Genomic DNA, 19,871 nt, shown 5'->3' on the forward strand with positions numbered 1-19,871 from the left:
ATTTGGTGAAGGCTGTCACTAAGGTTCCTGAGCTCTCCGTTGGGAAATTTTGAGGAGTGATAATAGCTAGAAGTTGAGGGGATGCATGAGGAGGTTGTGATTGTATAGCTCTCTGAAACTGAAATAAGCAATTTTGTAGTATTTTTGTGCCTGTTGTAGTACTGAGAAAAATACTATTATCCCCACTTTAAATTCTGAAGGCTTAGCGTGCTTTCAGGAAGTTTGCTCTAGAAAAACATGCAGCAGCTAATCCACAGGTTTTTGAGACTGTTAAGAAAAGCAGTGGCATTTCTCACCTGATTATAAAATTTCTATTAGCCCTGGTGTGCAAGGCTATAATCAAGCTCTTTCCTTACAGAGCCTTCTTTAGTATTTCGAGCAGGCACGCTGGGTTTGTCTTAAGAGAGGGGAAATGTAGGCTTCTGCAGCAGAAGTTCTGAGTGATGGAGTGAGGACGGTGGGGACGCACATGGGTCAGCTGACCTGGGCAGTACTGTCTTTCCACAGAATTGTTTTTATGAGGTTGGCACTGGAACAGACATCTGGAAATAGCAGTGCAGACTCGCTGGGCCTAGATTCTCTCATTAGGGGATGGCCTTGGGACTTTGGAAAAAATGTATATTGGAAAGCGTCCTAAGGAAGACGTTGCAGTTGTGGAGGAGATGTGGTGGTTCAGATAAAGAGACGAGAGGAAGGGAGATGGGCATGGGTTTTGGCACACTGTTTCTTTTCATTTTTAGTTTTCTTTTCACTGTAGACTAGGACTGGGAGGAGAGTAATGAAAGTACACAGGTGAAAAAGCCTGCATTGGAGGTCATGGCACTGGAGGTCGAATCCAGGATGAGAATTACCCAATACAGTGATGAAGGACTCAGCAAGCAAAGCACAGCTACAAATAGTGGGAGTGAGAGATGGGCCAGGTAGAATGGGCTGGGCCGAGGGTGGTTGCTGCAGATCTCGCTGGCCCTAAATCCCAAGGATAAACAAAAGCAAACTTTTTATTTCTAATTAGCCAGAAGCCAAATTACTTAGTAACAAGATAGTTTCAGACCCCCACGGGCAGGGGAGGGGGGCATTTGGTTAAAAGGAAGGAAAGTAAAACCTTTTGAATTAGCCTTTGAAAGCAGGTTCCAGGAGGCCTTTAAGAACTACCTATGCTATGTAATTTCTGAGTTGTAAAAAGCTTTTCTGATGTGCAAAGGATGAATTGGTGATGATCCACAGTGCAGAGTACGAACTGGTGAGGATCCACAGTGCAAGGGATGAATTGGTGGAGATCCATGGAGCAGCGTCCATGGAGTAAAAATGATCCCTGGCCACAAATACTAACTCCAAGCTTCAGTTCACAATGAAGATTCTGAATCCAGAGTAAACTCTTTTAATTCAGTGTGATTATCCTCTTTTCTTCTGAGATGTGGTCCCCATTCTGCCTCTTTTTGGGGATTGGGTGCAGGAGAATGTTAAATAGGTTTTGGGTTAGTCTTTATTTTACTCATAATGATGTTGATTTTTACAGCTTAAAGATAATAAAAATTCAACATGTTTCTTTGGTGTATGTATAGACTAAAACTTCAAACAACCGCATCAAACATAATTTTGAAAACAGTGTTCCTATGTTTATTTCAGATTTTTGGCCCCCATATAAAATAATTATTTGGGTTTTTTGATGGACAATAAATAGCTAAAGTGTTTCACTGTCAAAGGAAAACACTACGTACAGTATCCTCACTGAATGCCTGCTAACCTTCCTCCCCATTTGATTTAGCTAGTTAGTTTTCTTTCTATGTGAGGATTATAGCGTTTCTATAGCCCCTCTTGTTCAAGACACTTCTAGCAGTTATTTGTGGCCACAGGTTAATAGTATTGAAAAAAAAATTCCCTTGGTATTTGCTGCTTTAAGATTCTAGGGACAAGATTGTAAAGTCAAAATCCCCAGTGGAATATAAAACAGAATAAGACATTCAACTGTGAAGAGCTGAGGCCCAGTGTTTGCAGCTTTGGACTGATGGAAGCATGGCCCCAGCAGCCGACATGAGATTATTTCCTTTTATGTGAATCCCTGGAATAAAGCAGATTCGGTATGCACAGATAGAGTTTGGGCTGTGATATGCATAAAGAAGGAGAACAAACAATAGGTTCCCTTGATGATAATTGCTCAAGATGTTATGGAGACTGTTAATAGCTCCTCAGGCGCAGAGTAAAGATAACATCACTACCACTAGAATGGAAAGCTGAACTTCAGAATTAGCTGGGGTTCGACTTTTCTGTCACAATGGGTCTAGCTTTTTCACTACTTCCTATCATCTTTAAAACTCTACTCAGGCCAAGAGATTATTAATCCCATAGCTGGCTGACTTATGGATGTCCTGGGAAATGTTACTGAGGACAGAGATCAAGGTTCTTCAGTGAATACAAATTCTCTTATTTAGATATTCTCTCCTTTTTTTCTGGTGTTGGCTCCATGATTGCTTACCAGCTGCTTGTAAGATCATACTGACATACAGTAAAAGTTTAGCTTGAAGCTAGTTCTAATTTTGCAATGTATCTTGTTTCACTTGCACCTACACATGTCATTTTAGTAGAGATCTTGGAATGTTTCAGTACTTAGCTCTTAATTTAGATCTATAAGTGGATGTACGATGGTCTCACTATCGTGAGCGCCTTAAAGTCAGGAACCATCTCTTTTTCTTGCTTTTGTGACTAGTAGGAAATCCCTTGGCTGCTGTGGGATGACGCTTCTGTACGCTGGTTTAATAAAATGCTGATTGGCCAGTAGCCAGACAGGAAGTATAGGCGGGATAAGCAGACAAGGAGAATTCTGGGAAGAGGAAGGCTGAGTCAGGAGATGCCAGCTCGGCGTCCAGGGAGTAGCATGTAATGGCACACAGGTAAAGCCACAGAACACATAGCAACATATAGAGGAACAGAAATGGGCTGAGTTTAAGTGTAAGGACTAGTCAATAGTAAGCCTGAGCTAATAATGGCTGAGCAGTTTTAATTAATGTAAGCCTCTGTGTGTTTACTTGGGTCTGAGTGGCTGCGGACCGGGTGGGACACAAGAAAACTTCAGCTACACTTGGCATGAGTGCTTAGACAATGTCTCTCAAGTTACAGACCTTTAGAAAAGCTCCAAGGGAAAAATGACCCTTCTATCAGTTTCTCCTTTCCTGAGGACACATGTTTTACACGATTATAAGAATCCAAAAGAGACATACATGTAGCACCCCAGGAAGGGGAAAGGGTTAAGATCTCCTGGGTAAACTGGGAGAGGAAATAGAGGGGAGGGGATGGGAGGTGGGAATATGAGGGCTTGAGAGTTAAGGGAGAGTCAGGGAGGGAGAGCAATGAAAGAGGTATCTTGACAGAGTGTACCATTAAGGGAATGGGGAGAAATCTGCAGCTATGGGAAACTCCAGGAACTCACAAGATTGTCCCCAGCTAAGACTCATAGCAATGGTGGAGGGGGTTCTTGAACTAGCTTTCCTCTGAACTCAAATTGGTGTCTACCCTAATTGTCTGTGACCTTCATCCAGTGACTGATAGAAGCAGATGCAGAGACCCACAGCCAAGCACTTGGCCAAGATCCTGGAGTTTAGTTGAAGAGATGGAAGAAGGAGTATAAGAGCAAGGGGGGGTCAGAATCATGATGGGAAAAACCACAGAGACAGCTGACACAAGCTAGTGGGAGCTCATGGACTCTGGACTGACAGCTAGGGAGCCTGCATGGGACCAAACTAGGCCCTCTGAATGTGGGTGAAAGTTGCGTGGCTTGATGTGTTTGTAGGTGTCCTGGCAATGGGACCAGGTCTTATCCAGGGTACACGAACTGACTTTTTAGAGGCCATTCCCTATGGTGCGATGCCTTACTTAGCCTTGATGCAGGGGGCAGGGGCTAGGTCCAGCCCCAACTTGGTATGCTAGCCTATGTTGACTACCCAACGCCTTATCCTCTATGAGGAGGGGTTTGGGGTGGGATGGAGGTAGGTGGGGGAGCAGGAGAAAGGGAGGGAGGGGGAACAGGGTTTGGTATATAAAAGGAAAGAAAAAAGTTTTAAATAAAAAATTATATTAAAAAATAAGAATCCAGAAAGACAATACCTCTTTCTATTACATATTTAAAACCTGATAAAGAAGTCCTTACTAAGCAATGTCGTTCAACTGTTACAATAAATCATGTCTAAATCCCAGCAGGTTAACACAGAAAACACATATTTCCCCCTCATGTAGCAAGGCTGCGCATTTATGCAGAAGCTGGTGTTTTCTCTTCTGATAAGGGACCTAGGCACCTACCACCTGTGGCTCTTTAACTCCCAGGCCATCTGCTGAATCTGATAATGTGACTTTAAGAAAGAACACAATGGATGGTCACTGTGGGAGGATATTTTGGGTCAACTGTAGGAGACAAAATCATTACATTATCTTACTCTTTTCTTGGAGCAGTTCCATTGCTACACTTGTCTGCAAGGGGGTGGGGTGGGTGGATGAGATAGGAGAAGGAAGATGGCTTAATGTGTGCATGCAAATATCTGCTATGCTGTACTTTTTCAGACACCAAACACAAACTTCTATCTTATAACCTCCACAGAACACACTCATACTTCCCAACATCCACTACCCAAGATTTCAAACAGTCATGCTGGGGTTGGGGCAGGTGTTTCCAAATGCTTGATAGCTTATTCAAGAATTGAAAAAAGATGCACACAGATTGCAAAGGTATCAAAAGTACTTTATTCAAAGCAAAATCATAGTACAGATTAGGAAGGAATACATTGTTAGGAATGGCAGTGGGCTGTATGACTGTTACTATTGCTTTGGATTTGCTTTTATGGAATACAAGAAAAGGAGGATTTTGGTTATTAAGAGGTATAGTCTATGTGGTTCTCTATTTTGATTGACAGCTTAAGTTATATAATCATTTCCCATCCTGCAGTCTATCTGATCTTAATTATATTCCTGCCCTGTTTTGTGTAGGTATAACATGGCAAGCAGATCATCCTTCCTAAAAGTTCCCTTGGGGATACTATTTTGCCTCATTGTACATGACTGTCTAAGCCAGATTGTCACCCCCACCCTGTACCTGGATATAAGTGAAATATTTCTGAATGTGAATTAAGTTTGGTGGTTGTTAGGGGGAGGTGAAGCTTATTCTACAGAGTGAGATCTATGTGTAACTTCATTCAACTGAGTTGCTAACAGGTTGCTAGATGCATTGTTTGAAGAGGAGTGCATGCATTTGCATAGTATGTGCAGGTAAGGATCTCAGGTTGCCAAATGCTTTATTACAAGAGAGGCATGTGCATAGCCCAAGCCAAGTGGAGTCTCACATTGCTCAGGTATTCCTTATGCTTGCCTGCCTCCTTAGGGCCAAAGCCAGGATCTTTAAATGATGCAGAGACTTCTCTTTCATATAAGTCCTACAGTGGGAGGTGATGAATGGTATAATTGAGACAAAAATCTTATTCAGAAGAGAAAAATGGGAATTGAGTATAGTGTCTAGTTGATAACAAGCCAAATCTTCTGCTCTCCATGTGGAAAGCTGCCTTAACTCTTGTTTTTCCCTAGGAAATTTTTTATTAATTTTACATACCAATCACAGATCCCCCTCTTCCCTCCTCTCGCCCCTCCAGCCTTTCCCCCAGCACAGCCCCCATTCCTTCAAATAAGAAGGTGAGGCTTCTCACGGGGGAGTCAGCAGAGCCTGGTACATTAAGTAGGGGCAGGTTCAAGCCCCTCCCCCTTCCCTAAGGCTGTGTGAGGAGGTATCCCACCATAGGTAGTGGGCTCCAAAATGCCTGCTCATGCACCAGGGATGGATCTTGAGCCTACTGCCAGGGGGCCCCCCAAGCAGATCAAGCCACACAAGTGTCTTGCCTATGTAGAGGGCCCAGTCCAGTCCCATGCAGGCTCCACAGGCATTGGTCTAAATTTCATGAGTTCCCACTAGCTTGCTTTGGTTGTCTCTGTAGGTTTCCCTATCATGATCCTGATGCTGCTTGCTCATACAATCCCTCTTCTCTCTCTCCTTGACTGGACTCCTGGAGCTTGGCCTGGTGTTTGGCTGTGGATCTCTGCATCTGCTTCCATCAGTTACTGGAGAAAGCCTCTATGATGACAGTTAGGTATTCACCAATCTGATTACTGAGGTAAGCCAGTTCAGGCACCCTCTCCACTACTGCTGGTAGTCTAAGCTGGGGTCATCCTTGGGGATTCTTGGGAACTTCCATAGCACCTGTTTTTTTTCCTATACATCCATGATGTCTCCCTCTATCATGGTATCTCTTTCATTGCTCTCCCACTCCCTCCCTGTTCCAGCTCGACCATCCCATCCCCTTATGTTCTCATCCCCCAACTCCTACCCTCCATCCCCCCCATCCCCAGTTTACTCACAGAGATCTTATCTATTTTCCTTCCCAGGGCAATCCATGTGTCCCTCTTTGGGTCTTCCTTGTTAGCTAGCTTCTCTGGAGCTGTGGGTTGTAGTCTGGTTATCCTTTGCTTTATATCTAGTATCCACTTATGAGTGAGTACATACCATGTTTGTCCTTCTGAGTCTGATTACCTCACTCAGGATGGTATTTTCTAGTTCCATCCATTTGCCTGAAAATTTCATGATGTCATTGTTTTTCACTGCCAAGTAGTACTCCATTGTGTATATGTACCACATTTTCTTAATCCGTTTTTTGGTTGAGGGGTATCTAGGTTGAAAGTAGGAAGTAGTTTTGAATGCATTGGTACAGGAGACTACTTCCTAAATATAACACCAATAGCACAGACACTGAGAGCAACAATTAATAAATGGGACCTCCTGAAAATGAGAAGCTTCTGTAAGGCAAAGGACATGGTAAATAGGACAAAAATGACAGCCTACAGAATGGGAAAAGATCTTCACCAACCCCACATCTGACAGAGGGCTGATCTCCAAAATATATAAAGAACTCAAGAAACTAGACATCAAAATACCAAACAGTCCAATTAAGAAATTGGCTACAGAGCTAAACAGAGAATTCTCAACAAAAGAATCTCAAATGGCTGAAAGACATTTAAGGAATTGCTCAACATCCTTAGTCATCAGGAAAATGCAAATCAAAATGACTCTGACTACCATCTTACACCTGTCAGAATGGCTAAGATCAGAAACACTGATGACAGCTTATGCTGTAGAGGATGTGGAGCAAGGGGAACACTCCTCCACTGTTGGTGGGAGTGCAAACTTGTACAGTCATTTGGAAATCAGCATGATGGTTTCTCAGAAAATTTGAAATCAATCTTCCTCAAGATCCAGATATATCATTCTTGAACATATACCCAAGGAATGCTCAATCATACCACAAAGACACTTGCTCAACTATGTTCATAGCAGCATTATTTGTAATAGCCAGTACGTGGAAACAACCTAGAAGCCTTAACTCTTAATTCATGTCCCTTGTTTCCTATTCCTGCAGCCACACTGAAGTGAGGAGAACATACGTTCTCCTGTAAGATCATACAAATTATGTAGTCAGTTTCCTTCTCGGGTAGGTTTGGGACCTCTAAGTTTGTTTTAATATAAAACACCCAGAAGAGAAGACTTCGAATGTTTACACTGAGCTGATTTCCTTATCTGAAAAGCTTTGTCTGACCTTTTTGGCTCGAGACCAAAATAAATAAATGTTTCAGGGAACACATATTTAAGCTAATTGGGATGTTACTCAGTGTATATGTATATAAAATATCACATGGTACTCATGAATATGTGGAATTTTTAACAGTTCTCTGCTGTGGATATCACTCTGCTCTGTATAAATAAAACACTGATCGGCCAGTAGCCAGACAGGAAGTATATGCAGGACTAGCAGTGAGGAAAGACAGCAAAAGGAGAGGAAGAGAGAGGGGGAGGAGACACCAACTGTGTTCAGGGAGCATCATGTAGAGGCAACAGGTAAAGCCACGGAACACGTGGCAACATATAGATTAACAAAAATGGGCTTAGTATAAGAGTAAGAGCTAGACAATGGTAGGCCTGAGCTAATGGCCAAGCAGTTTAAATAATATAAGAGTCTGTGTGTTTATTTTATAAGTGGGCTCCGGGACTGGTGGGACTTGGCTGGAGCTGGAGAGAAATTCTCCAGCTATGGGTCTCAAAACTAACTATAAAGTCATAAATCTGAAAAATGGAGTAGAAGGATGGAGTGGGAGAGTTGATAGGAACAGGAGGAGGAAAGACAGGGCAGGCTGAGAAGAAAGAATAATTGGAATGCATTATAGATTGTGAAATTGTCAAAGAAAAATTGATGAAAAAGTAAATATAATAATAAAGAGTAAAAATGTGCTTACTATTCTTTTGTCAACAATATTTCCTTAATGTTGATCAATTTTCTCAGTTCTTTGTTTCTTATTAGGGCCATGTGAGTTCAGACCTGCAGACAGAGTTTACAGATGTCATCACAGAGTTTGACTTGTGTGGTAGATTCCTTGACATGACTCTTCCTGCTCTGGCAGGTTGAGTTTTGTTTGAAATGACATACTTTGGTGACACTCTGTTTGACCTTTGCTACCAAGTCAAGACACCGTGTCTGTCTAGAAAATTTGACCTGACATTGTGGCTGCATTGTGCATAGAGCTTGGTGGAATCTTTCTTTGATCTTTGATGGAAAGCTTGGTGGTGTTTGTTTCATTGCTGGGCACCCAGCTGACTTCAGTAGACACCAATTGCCTCCTCTGGCTTCCTAGTTCTGCAGGGCTGGATTCACACTATTGCAGCAAGTAGCTCCAAGGAAATCATCAAGCACTTTCTTTAAACCAGCCAGGGCCTCAGGAACCTCTACCTTGTGACTGCACCATCCCCTAGGACCTTGGAATTCCTTCTCTTTTTTGTCCTCGGGATGAAGGGCACTATAGGGAGGTTTGTATGAGCCAGGTGGAGAACTACCTTTATGTGACTAATTTCTGGTGGTCACATATGAGTTACAATAACATTCAGGACAAAACTTCTAATTTTATGTCAGATGAAGAGAAAACAGACTTGAGTGAACACACAGTGATCTCAATTATGGCAGCAAAAAAGATGTTCAGAACTTGTAATACATGTTCTTACCCCATATTCATAGTCTATCTGTACACAGGATCAGGGAAGTCAAATCCAGTACACTTATATGGAAGATTCAGAGGCGGGGTAAACCCTTACTGAACACATTCCTTGGAGACTTTCTTAAAAACTGCATAAAAACAAGAGACAAGTTGCTTCTCTCTGCCGATGGCCCCATGCAGAGCCTTTCATGAGGCTCAGTAAAGGAAGTATGGAGAGTCTTACACAGAGGCTCAGAGCAGGTGGGCTGATCTTTCTCAAGAGCCAACTCTAAGAACCATACATTAACACACACAGGTTTGTTCCTCTCCTGCAGGGCTGTGGGCGAGTCATCCTGGTTCATCTTGTTCATTATTCTTTAAAAATAGCTGAGGCATGGTGGGAACGACAGGATCTCACCTCCGGTGTAGATGCAATCTTCTGGCATCCTTCTCAGGATGGTGTGGGTGGATGGAGGGGCCTGGTGGCCCATATACCACCTTGCCGTAGAGGTCTAGCTGCATATGCAGGTGGTTTCTGCCTAGCTGAACAAAATTCACAGTAGACTTTCATGATTCAACTCTCTGGTGCAGTTTGCCAAATCCTGTAATAGAAGGAATAATTTCTTAATTTCCCCAGAGATATAGAGTGAAGACACAACTTGAATGCGGCATGTGGGGATCAGAGGACAATGTGTGGGAGCCAGCTCTCTCCTACTGTGTGGTTCCAAGACTGAATTCAGGTTGTGGAGCCTGGTGGCAAATGCCTTTTCCAGTCATGTCCATGCCTTCATGTTTTCAGTTTCGTAGTAGGCACAGTAATAGTAAAATTTGTTTTCACATTTTAACTCAATGTATCAAAATGATATAGTTGAAATATTCCCCTTTCTTGTAATGTTGAAATGTAAATATTCACAAGTGATTAGACAAACCATGGTATATTTCTATTGTGAGTATTACTTATACATAGGATAAATGAAAAGGGATAAACACTTGATACATACAAGAACTTGAATGAACTTGAAATAAATTATGCAGTAGTAGAAAAGTCATTCTCAATAGGACACACACCTCATGATTTCAGTCAGGCAGCAGTAGTGGATATTGCAGTCACAGAGGTAGAGTATAGACTAGTAACTGTGAGGAGTTAGAGATAGAAGGGGAAGGGAACCATAGCAGTTTTAATATCAAAAGGAAGGGCACCTATGGTAGTACTCACACAGTACACACGCACACACACACACACACACACACACACACACACACACACACTCACACAGCACACACGCACACACACACAGCCATGTACAAATTGTGAACTCTAAATAATCTTTATAGATTGTCCCAACGTCAATGTTACTGTACCATATCACAGAGTGGGAGTCTGAGCGAGCATAAGCTGGACTTCTCAGGATATTTATTTACAGCTCAAGGTAGCCTCCTTAGTCATCAGGGAATACAAATCAAAACTACTTTGTGATTTTTGTCTTATACCCATCAGAATGGCTAAGAGCAATAAAACAAGTTGACAACTCTCAGGCTGGTGAGGATGTAGATAGAGTAAGGAACTCATCCATCGCTAGTGAGACTTTGAACTGGCGCAGTCACTATGGAAATTATTGTAGCAGTTCCTCAGGAAGATGTGAATTGATCTATCTCAAGATTCAGCTATATCATCATGGGCATATACACATCATGGGCATTTATCATTCCATCCTACTATAGAGACACTTGCTCAACCATGTTCATTTCTACTCTATTCATAAAAGCCAAAAATTAGAAGCAACCCAGATGTCCCTCAACAGAAGAATAGATTAAAAAATGTGGTAGATTTTCACAATGGAATATTACTCAGTCATTTAAAAAAATCATGGAATTTGCAGGGGAATGGATGGAATTAGGAACAGTCATCATGAATGAAGTAGCTGAGACCAGTAAAACAAATATGGTGTGTATTCGCTTATATGTAGATGAATTTCTAAATGGTCTTATTAAGTAAAGAACACAGAGCCAAATATAGGGGTGAAAGCCTTAGAAGGATCAGGGAAATAGGGAAAGCCGCCAGTCGACCTTACTTCACCAACTCTGCAGCTTCCAAATGTGAGTTACTTCCTGTTTACCCACGTCTATATGCCTTGCTGTTCTGCCATCCGATTTGCTCTCTGTCCAGGTACATCACTTCCTTTCTGTCTGTACAGACCTCCCGACCTCCATGGTTAACTAGTTTTGGAATTTAAGGCATGTGCCACCACACCTGACTCTGTTTCCAGTGTGACCTTGAACACACAGAGATCCTGCCTGCTAAGTGATAGGATTAAGGGCGTGTACTACAGTTGCCTGACTTCTTTGTCTACTTAAAATGGCCAACTTTCCCCTCTGATCTCCATGCAAGCATTATTTATCAAAGCATAAATAAAATGTCACCACACTTATATGTGGATATTAGCTGTTAATTCAAAGATAAGCAAGTTACAATCCATAACCACAGTGGTTAGGAATAGACTGATAAACTATGGAGGGACAGACAGATCTCTTCTGGAAAGGAAATAGAATATGTATTTATAGATAGGTTGGTGGGACTGGAACTAGAGGACCCAATAATGAGAGAAGAGAGGGTTTAAAGAGGGAATATGGGCCATAAAATTGAGTGCCATTTGAAGAATAGTATGGAAACCTAATACAGCAGCAACTTCCTAAAATATGAACATATTATAAAGGCAATCTAAATAAAATCACTAAATAATGGGTGAGACAGAGCCCCAGCTGGCCATCTCTTGTCACCAAATGAAGCTTTCAGTACCAGGAATGGGTTGCATCTAGTTGAGTTATGGGCCAAAGGGGTTCCATAGGAACCCTCAAACAACCCAGGCCTTGCCAAGACTGTAGGCTGCTCTCCACGAACGGATGGCAAATTCTCATTGTGGAAAACAGCACGTGCATAACTCAGTGAACATGGAGTTGTTGATCTCCTACATAGATCCTTTATCCCTATGTTCCAGTGTCTTTGGTACAGGAAGGTACTCTACAGGCTACCAAAAGAGACACATAAACACTGAGCTATCCATGAATGCTTTGATGTACAATGGTATCCTACATGCAAGACATGCTGGTATAATTATGGCACAAAGCTTGTGGGAGTAAACAACCAATATCTGATTTTACTTGAGACCCACTCCACAACATGGAACTCATACATGACACTGTTTGGGTGACAAAGAACCTGAAAATAGTTAGTCTAGGGACCTAGAGTAAAACCAAATACTACTTGTCTAAAAGTAATGTAGCAATAAAATGACTCTTAATGACATTCTGCATACTCATAGATCAGTGCCTTTCTCAGTCATCATCAGAGAAGCTTCCCCTTGCAGCAGATGGGAATAAATACAGATACAGCCAGACATTATGCAGAGAGTGAGAGACCTTGAACACTTAGTCCTAAATAGGATGTCTCCATTAAATCCCTCCTCTCAGGGCCCAGGGAACCCTGAGAAGAGGAAGCAGAAAATAATAAGAAGCAGTAAGAGCCAGAGGAGATGGAAGAAACCAAGAAAACAATGCCATCTGAATCAATATGATCTATGCACATACAAATTCACAGAGGCAGCATACACAGGGTCTGAATGGGTCTGTACCAGATGGGGTCCTAGAGCTGAAAGGAGAAGTGGACACATGTCCCTATCCCTAATCTAGAAGTCATCTCTAATTTATTAACCACTTGCAAATGAAAATTTAGTTTTCTCCAAGGGAGTCTCACTGGGGAAACAAATCACTCTTAAGGGTAGGCTGCATGCCCAGCAGTAGATGGCCAATAGAAAACAAACTCAGGGGCACCTTTGGAGGTTCATGTCTCAGAATGGGTCAGGGTTTTTTCTTCTTTAAAAAAAAATCTTATTTTTGTTTTATTCATTTTTTATTTGCAAATTTTTCTTCTCTCTCTTTTCTCTATGGGTCCTTGGGGTATAAATTATGGTTTCCAATTTAGTGCTTTTATGGACTGCCTGAGTGGGGGAATGAGTGGGTCTCCATGTCTGTATTTGTTTCTTGTGCTCCTTCCCTCCATCGGTTTTGTCATATTCCAATGTGCTAGTTCGGGTTTCATCATTATACTATACTATTATATTGTATCGTTTATCCCTTAGAAGCCTCTTTGCTTCCTATTGAGAGGCAGAAAGGGGGTTGATTTAGATTGGAGGGGAGGTGGAGAAGAACTCGGGTGGGGGAGGTACAGGGAAAGGAAACAGTAATCAGGATATAGGATGTGAGAAAAAAAACCCTATTTTCAATAAAATGAAAAAGAAAAAAAACTAAATAAAACTGAAATCATGGCTTCTCCTGTGACCATCGTGTACTTTAAAGAAGACACAGGAAATGGCAAGACATTTTATAAGTGAGTAAAATGAAAATCCAAGGAATGTTTCCTTATTTTAGCTATTTTGTCCTGTGGTTATAGACATCATGATAATCTTTAAAAACTTAAACTAAAGGCTGTACACAGGCCACCTCCCACATTTTAGTCTATTTTCCAAATCTGATCTCTTATCCATTTTAGTCCACAATTTTGGAATATAAAGTAAGCAATACATTTCCAATCTCCTTGTTTAGAAACATCAGTTTTCTCTAGAATTTCCCAGGGCTCTCTGTAGGAGAAAGGCTACTCTTTATATTTGTATGGTGTCTGACATTCAGTGAGCTGTGAGTACTTGAACTCTGCATGGATTTTTCTCTTCCAGGACCTCTTCACCACTGCTCGAAGAGGCTCGTGTGATGATAGAAATGTTCAGTCATGGGCGCTGTGGGGTTGACAGCTTTAAAATGTACTGCATGCAGAAAAACACTCCAGTTGCTTTCATAAAACAAGCTTTCTCATCCTTAAAATGACCTACTTCATTGACTCATCTCACCTTCCAGCTTTCCAGTCATTAGGCTGCTGAAATTGCATCTCCGAGTCCAAATGTCTAGACAGAATCTACAGTTTATTCTCCACAATTCTCTTTCTACTTCTTTTTGCCTCAGAAAATGCCACTACTCCTAATGCAATTTTCACAGCTCTAATCTTAAAATTTCAGATGCAACATGTTCAAGCTCCAGCAAATCCTGTTGGAATTACCTTCAAGATATTTTCTGCATCTCTGTTCTCTTACTATCTCCACCGTAACCACCTAAGTTCAAGGCATGATCATCTATCAGAATAAATTTATTGATTTCCTGCTATAGCTGGAGTGTGTCCCCTGCCCCAACCACCTAAAGTGCGTGTTGAAGTCCTGACATCCAGTGCCTTGGAAGGCAGTAGTATTTAAAGGCAGACACTTTAAGAAAGGGACTAATTTGACATGTGGTTGAGTGGGCACTAACCCTATGTAACTGATGTCCTTAAAAGAAGAGGAAGTTAGTATGAAGACAACTGAGCAGTACAGCCAACCCAAGGACAGAGGTGTCAGAAGAAACCGATCCATCAACATCTTGATCTCCGACTTCCAGCAGACATCACTGACAAAATGTCTGTGTTGTTTGGAATACCCAGTCTGTGTTTCTTTGTTGAGGCATCTCTAGCAAACAGCCACTAGCAACTACCCACAAGCTGTACTGGTGGGCATTGAAAGATGTTCTTTCTAGACTTCACGACTCTTGCATATCCATCCCCTCATTCCTCAGACAGACCTGCTAAGCAAGGAGTAAGTTGTCCAATCACATGTGAAGCTCTTCCAGCTTCCTCTTTTCACTCTTTAGAAGACCCATCTTGGTGAAAGTTTTTTCAGTTCTAAACACCCCTTTACTGATGAACCTCTACTGCCCTTCATTACACTTCAAAAACTAAATCCAAATTATCTTCCTTGAGCTGCAAGAGACTGAGAAGATTCACCCTGGCATAGTCCTGTGACTCCCTGGAGAACCACCCACTCCTCCACTTGGCCTGTGGGGCTCCAGGCTTTGAGACGTTCCTAGAGTTCTAGCCTGCTTTGTTTATGAAAGACACCTTCTCTGAAGGACTTCTAAATATAATGTCTGCTTTCCCACCACGTTAATTTTTCTGCTCCAAGTCTGTCACCCTTCATCATGACTTGTCACTACCTATTTTTCCACTGTTAAAATATTGGAGGGTTTTCTTGCCATTTCTCTTCCCAAGTCCAATTTTTGAAGGAACATATGATCCATGAAGCATCTTTTCTGATGTGTTCATTGTCTGATCCTGCATTCTTTTTTTTAAACATAATATTTTTATTGATTATAAGGCAATTTCACATAATGTACCCTGATCACCCCTAGTTGTCAGTCCCCACAGGTCTGTCCCCCTCAAAAAAAAGATTACCCTCTTTATTTATTTATTGTGTTCCATCATGAGCTCGCAAAGATATTTGTTCACTGTTATATTCTGTTAATTATGCTGAGTATGTGCAGTGATTCAAGATACAACGCATCTTATAAGGACATCAGAATCAAACATACAAGTTGCCAAGCAACCGGGAAATCCATTGACCTGTTTTGGAGTATTGGGAAAGGTAGTGAGATTGTCCATCAACAAGTAAGAATGAGTACCAATTGGATTATGAGGTGGGTGGTGGGCAGAGCCTAGTGAAGCAAATATGAGGTGTTTTCAAATTTGCATCTTCATGATTTGGTTCAACATAAATTTTCTCAAATTAGAGGACACATTTCTTCAGAAAGAAAAATGAAGAAAGGTGGCCAGGAGTTTCTCTCATTTGCATGTTGCTTTGCTTTTTAAGAAGTAAACATCACCTACGATGCATGAAATACTCTTTCTCATGGCTGACTGTGGAAACGCTTCTCTAGAATGAAGGGGAAAACCTCAGGAATTATGGTGAGCCCCAAAGCTGGCATTACATAATTCCCTGAGCCCTCCCTCTGCTGCAGAGTTCTGAAATAGCGTCCCCGGGGGTGGGTGGTGCAGCTGTCTAATAGCTGCAGAGGAGATTGATTCACATTTGTTTCTGCTTTGCCACATTATCTTGGGAGAGGAGGGTTAGTTGACAGCATCGCAACTTAAAGGCTTGATTTTAAGCTGTACTTAAAGGCCCTTCTTGTGCACCACAGCTCTGCAGCTTTGAGACAACACCTGTGCTGAGGACCCACCTGCCTCCAGGGGACTGTTCCTCTGGCAGAGCTCACCTGACAGGACTTGGGTATAGCCTCTGCAGCTGCTTCTCTTCCATTTGGTTCCATTGTTTGAATCACTTTTGCTTGTGTATATGTAGAGTCCTGAATTCCTGGCTTGCTTGATACTTGTTAGATATTGATACTGAATATCTACAAACCTGGAACAAGAAGACAAATTTCCAGGGAAAGGTGACCTCACCATAACTAAGACCATGGTGTCTGAACAGGAACGTATTAGAGAAACACCCATGCCTCTGTGTGTGCACACTACAATTTACACACAAGCCATTTCCATACAAGACATCTATGGGTTGTAGTACAGGAACACACACAGATTTGTATGCTCACAGTAGAATTTGCAGCCCAGTGACTACCTGTCCTAGACATCCATGTACTATAGCCCAAGACAGGTGCCCCAGCCCCCTGAAGGTGCCTTCTTTTATACTTTGTGTAAATGTGTGCACATGTGTATGTCTGTGCATGTGTGTGTGTGTGTGTGTGTGTGTGTGTGTGTGTGTGTGTGGTGTGTGATGTATGCCATGTGTGGGAGTGCCCACAGAGGCAGAGATGGCATTGCTTTGAGCCCTAGAGCTGAAGTTATAGGCATTTGAGAGCCTTCAGACGTGAGTGCTGAAACCAGACAAAGATCCTCTGGGAAGCAGTGAGACCTCTTAACCACTGCCCCATCTCTCCAGCACCTATGAAGCCTTCTCCTAAATGTAAAAGGAAATTTCAAGAAAACAGCATTTAAAAAAAAAAAAAATCCTTAATTTATGATGTGCAACAACAGTTAACAACACTAGCGAAAGCTCTAAACAAAGAAACTGAGAACCGACAAATTGCAGGCCTCAGAACACCAAATTTGTTAATATCCTTGTTTGCAAAAATAGTGATACTTCAAGAAAGCTCTGAAGTTCTGAACAGCCACAACAGCTTTGAGTTGTTCCCATGGTTTGTCCGCAAACTAAAGCTTATGCTTATCGGGTTAGAAGACACGTAATTCTTCATTTGTCTTCGTACATGTCTTTCTTCCATGAGTCATTCCTTCTTTGACAAGGCTGAAACTCTGGCTACTATTTTTATTACCTTGAATTGTTTCGTGCTGTTTGTTAGATAGATTTTAGGTGAATTTTGCTCCCAATCTTCTTTGTAGCAACTGAATAGTTCGTTTTACACAGAAATGAAAATGTCAAGAGCGTGACTCTCAAGACTTTCCTTTCTCGATGGATGTTCTTGTGCGGAAGTTTCTTTCAGTTAGTTTTCCATTGTTCGGAAGCACCAGTCAGTGTGGTTTCTAAGTTGCTTTTATTCTTTAGACCTTCTCTTTACTTTCTAGGGGTTAATTCATTTTAAAATATATAATACTCTCACTAATTCTTTGAGACTGTCATACAAACTTACAATGTACTTTGATCAGATTCACCCCAACTCTTCCCCTACTTCCTCCCAGATCTACCCTCCATCCCCACCCCTCCCCGGTCTCATATCTTTGTTTTCTTTTTTTTTTATAACCCATAGCTTCCAATTAGTGCTTCTCATATGTTCATGGTTGTGGGGCTATCCACCCAGGCACGGCTGACCTGCTTTATATTGAACTTACCGAGAGTCCCCCCATGGTTACAGGTAGAATTTATTCAAATCAATAGGAGGCATTTACGAAGGTTTTGGAAATGGATTTTGAAAGGGAATTCATTTAGCAAACATTTCTGAGTGAGTAATCCTTATGATTTCTGTAGTTCCCAGCATAGCTCCTTCAATTGCCTCTGCGTTCATCCACCCGTTTCAGGGAGCAGTATGGACTTGATTTTTGCTCCACTCTAATTTCCCCAATTTGTCATCGTCCTTAGTCCCTGGAGTGTATCGGGACATGACGTGACATGCGACAGAAGAATTGTGAAAGGCAAGTCGAAGGCAGTGGAAAGTTATTTAATCAGAGAGTGCTTTTTCATTCCGACGTGAACAGAGCCAAAGGCAATCACGGAAGGCCTGCACTTAACCTGGGAAGGATTAGGAGAATAATTCTCTTTTCCATGAAATCTTTTGTTGCCTTTGTGCTTCTGGTATTACTAGAAGACATTTTTATGTGTGATTTTCAGAAGTGGTGAGGTACAGGACAATGATGGGAAACTCAGCTGATAATCATCCTTTGATAAAGGAGCTCTTTTGCTCACTTGAGCTGAAGAATGAATGGGTATTATAAAGACTGAATCGTTTGATACCTTGAAATTTCTGTTCAGTTCTAATATTCCTTTTTCAACTTTCTGGAGAAAGTTTAAACTTGTACTAGTAACTCCTTAAAGTGGAAATGAAATAAAACAAAGAGCCCCCAAATACAATCATTAGCCTCATAGAAACTTTAGTGTTAATTTAAAATTCAGTTTCTGTATTTCATATGTAAAGTCTGACACAGGATAGAGAGTCTCTAAAAAACGCAAATGAGAATTCTCATATTTGGTTTTAAAATATGGCTTGTAATGTTCATTCATGAGCCACATTTTTATTTGGTATCTTTTTCATTTCAGACATGGGTCTGGGCAGTAGTGACACAAAGGAAAATAAATAAAGCCCAGTTCCCACTCAGCGTTACATAGCATTGAAGTGGACGGAGGGAAGACCAGAACCCTGTGTATCCAGATGGGATGGGTCACCAGCTGGGGGCAGGAAGGGAGTGCAGTGGAGGGGCAGGGTAAGGAGGCTGGGGGGTGGGGTCAAAGGAGGAACTGTGTGAGTAAGGCTGGACTACGTTCTCTGGAAGTGCGAGGCTTTCACATGACGTTGAAGAGAGCTGAGGAAATAAAGAGCAGAAGAAGGGGCCAAGGAAAGTGCGGAGCCTTCCTGGTCATGTCCTCGTGCTGCAGTGTGAGCCACTGGTGGTGTGTGAGTGTCAAGAGGGAGAAGCAGAGCTCTGACATGGCATCACCTGGAGGGAGCTGTCGTAGCTTCCATATGAAACGTGTCTTCTAGGCTCCTGTGTTTGAACACTTGGTCCTCACTAGGCACACTGATTGAGGAAGTTGTAGAGCCTTACTGTGCCTTATGCTCATTGTTAATAATAAAGCCAATTGGCCAATGGCTGGGCAGGAAGAGCTTGAACAGGAGAGCCAGACTAGAATTCTGGGAAGAGGAAGGGCAGAGTCAGGGGTCGCCAGCCAGATGCAGAGGAAGCAAGATGAGAATGTCCTACTGAGAAAAGGTACCAAGCCATGTAGCAAAGCATAGATAAGAATTATGGGTTAATTTAAGAGTAAGAGCTAGTTAGTTATAAGCCTGAGCTACTGGCCGAAGATTTATAGCTAATATTAAGCCTCCGAGTCAATTATTTGGGAGTTGCTGGTGGGACAGAAATTTCTGATTACAGAGCCTTGCTGGAGAAAGTGGACACTGGAAGTGGCCTTGAGGTTTTCAAGCCTAGCCTCCCTTGCTGTCCCCTTGTTGATTTCTGATGACAGATCCAGTGGCCATCTGCTTCATCCCTTCCCCTCCAGGACTTCCCTGACATGTTAGATTGTATCCCTCCTCTCTGCCATGACAGCATGTGTATTGGTCTTTAAAGTATAAACTAAAATAATCTCTCGTGCCCTTTAAAGTGACTTCTTGTCAGATACTTGGTCATACAAATGAGGAAAGTCATACAAACAGAGGAGCCAAGCTAGGTTTTGTACAAGTGTTTGTTGTGGTGATATATTGTGTACCCTAATAAACTTGCATGAGGATCA

The 19,871-nt window shown here is 41.9% G+C and overlaps 1 long non-coding RNA gene across 1 annotated transcript in view; it reads left to right on the forward strand.

The window, feature by feature from the left end:
- LOC128113045 (uncharacterized) overlaps positions 1-18,783 on the forward strand; it is a 38,131-nt gene extending 19,348 nt beyond the window's left edge. Inside the window, exons 3-4 of the long non-coding RNA XR_008219319.1 lie at positions 5,967-6,143; positions 13,773-18,783. This is a non-coding gene — a long non-coding RNA (uncharacterized LOC128113045). The remainder of the gene's footprint in view (positions 1-5,966; positions 6,144-13,772) is intronic.
- The last annotated feature ends 1,088 nt before the right edge of the window (positions 18,784-19,871 follow it).

Source organism: Peromyscus californicus, unplaced genomic scaffold (assembly GCF_007827085.1).
Source record: "Peromyscus californicus insignis strain IS unplaced genomic scaffold, ASM782708v3 Scaffold_17__1_contigs__length_78620276, whole genome shotgun sequence".
Lineage (NCBI taxonomy): Eukaryota > Metazoa > Chordata > Mammalia > Rodentia > Cricetidae > Peromyscus > Peromyscus californicus.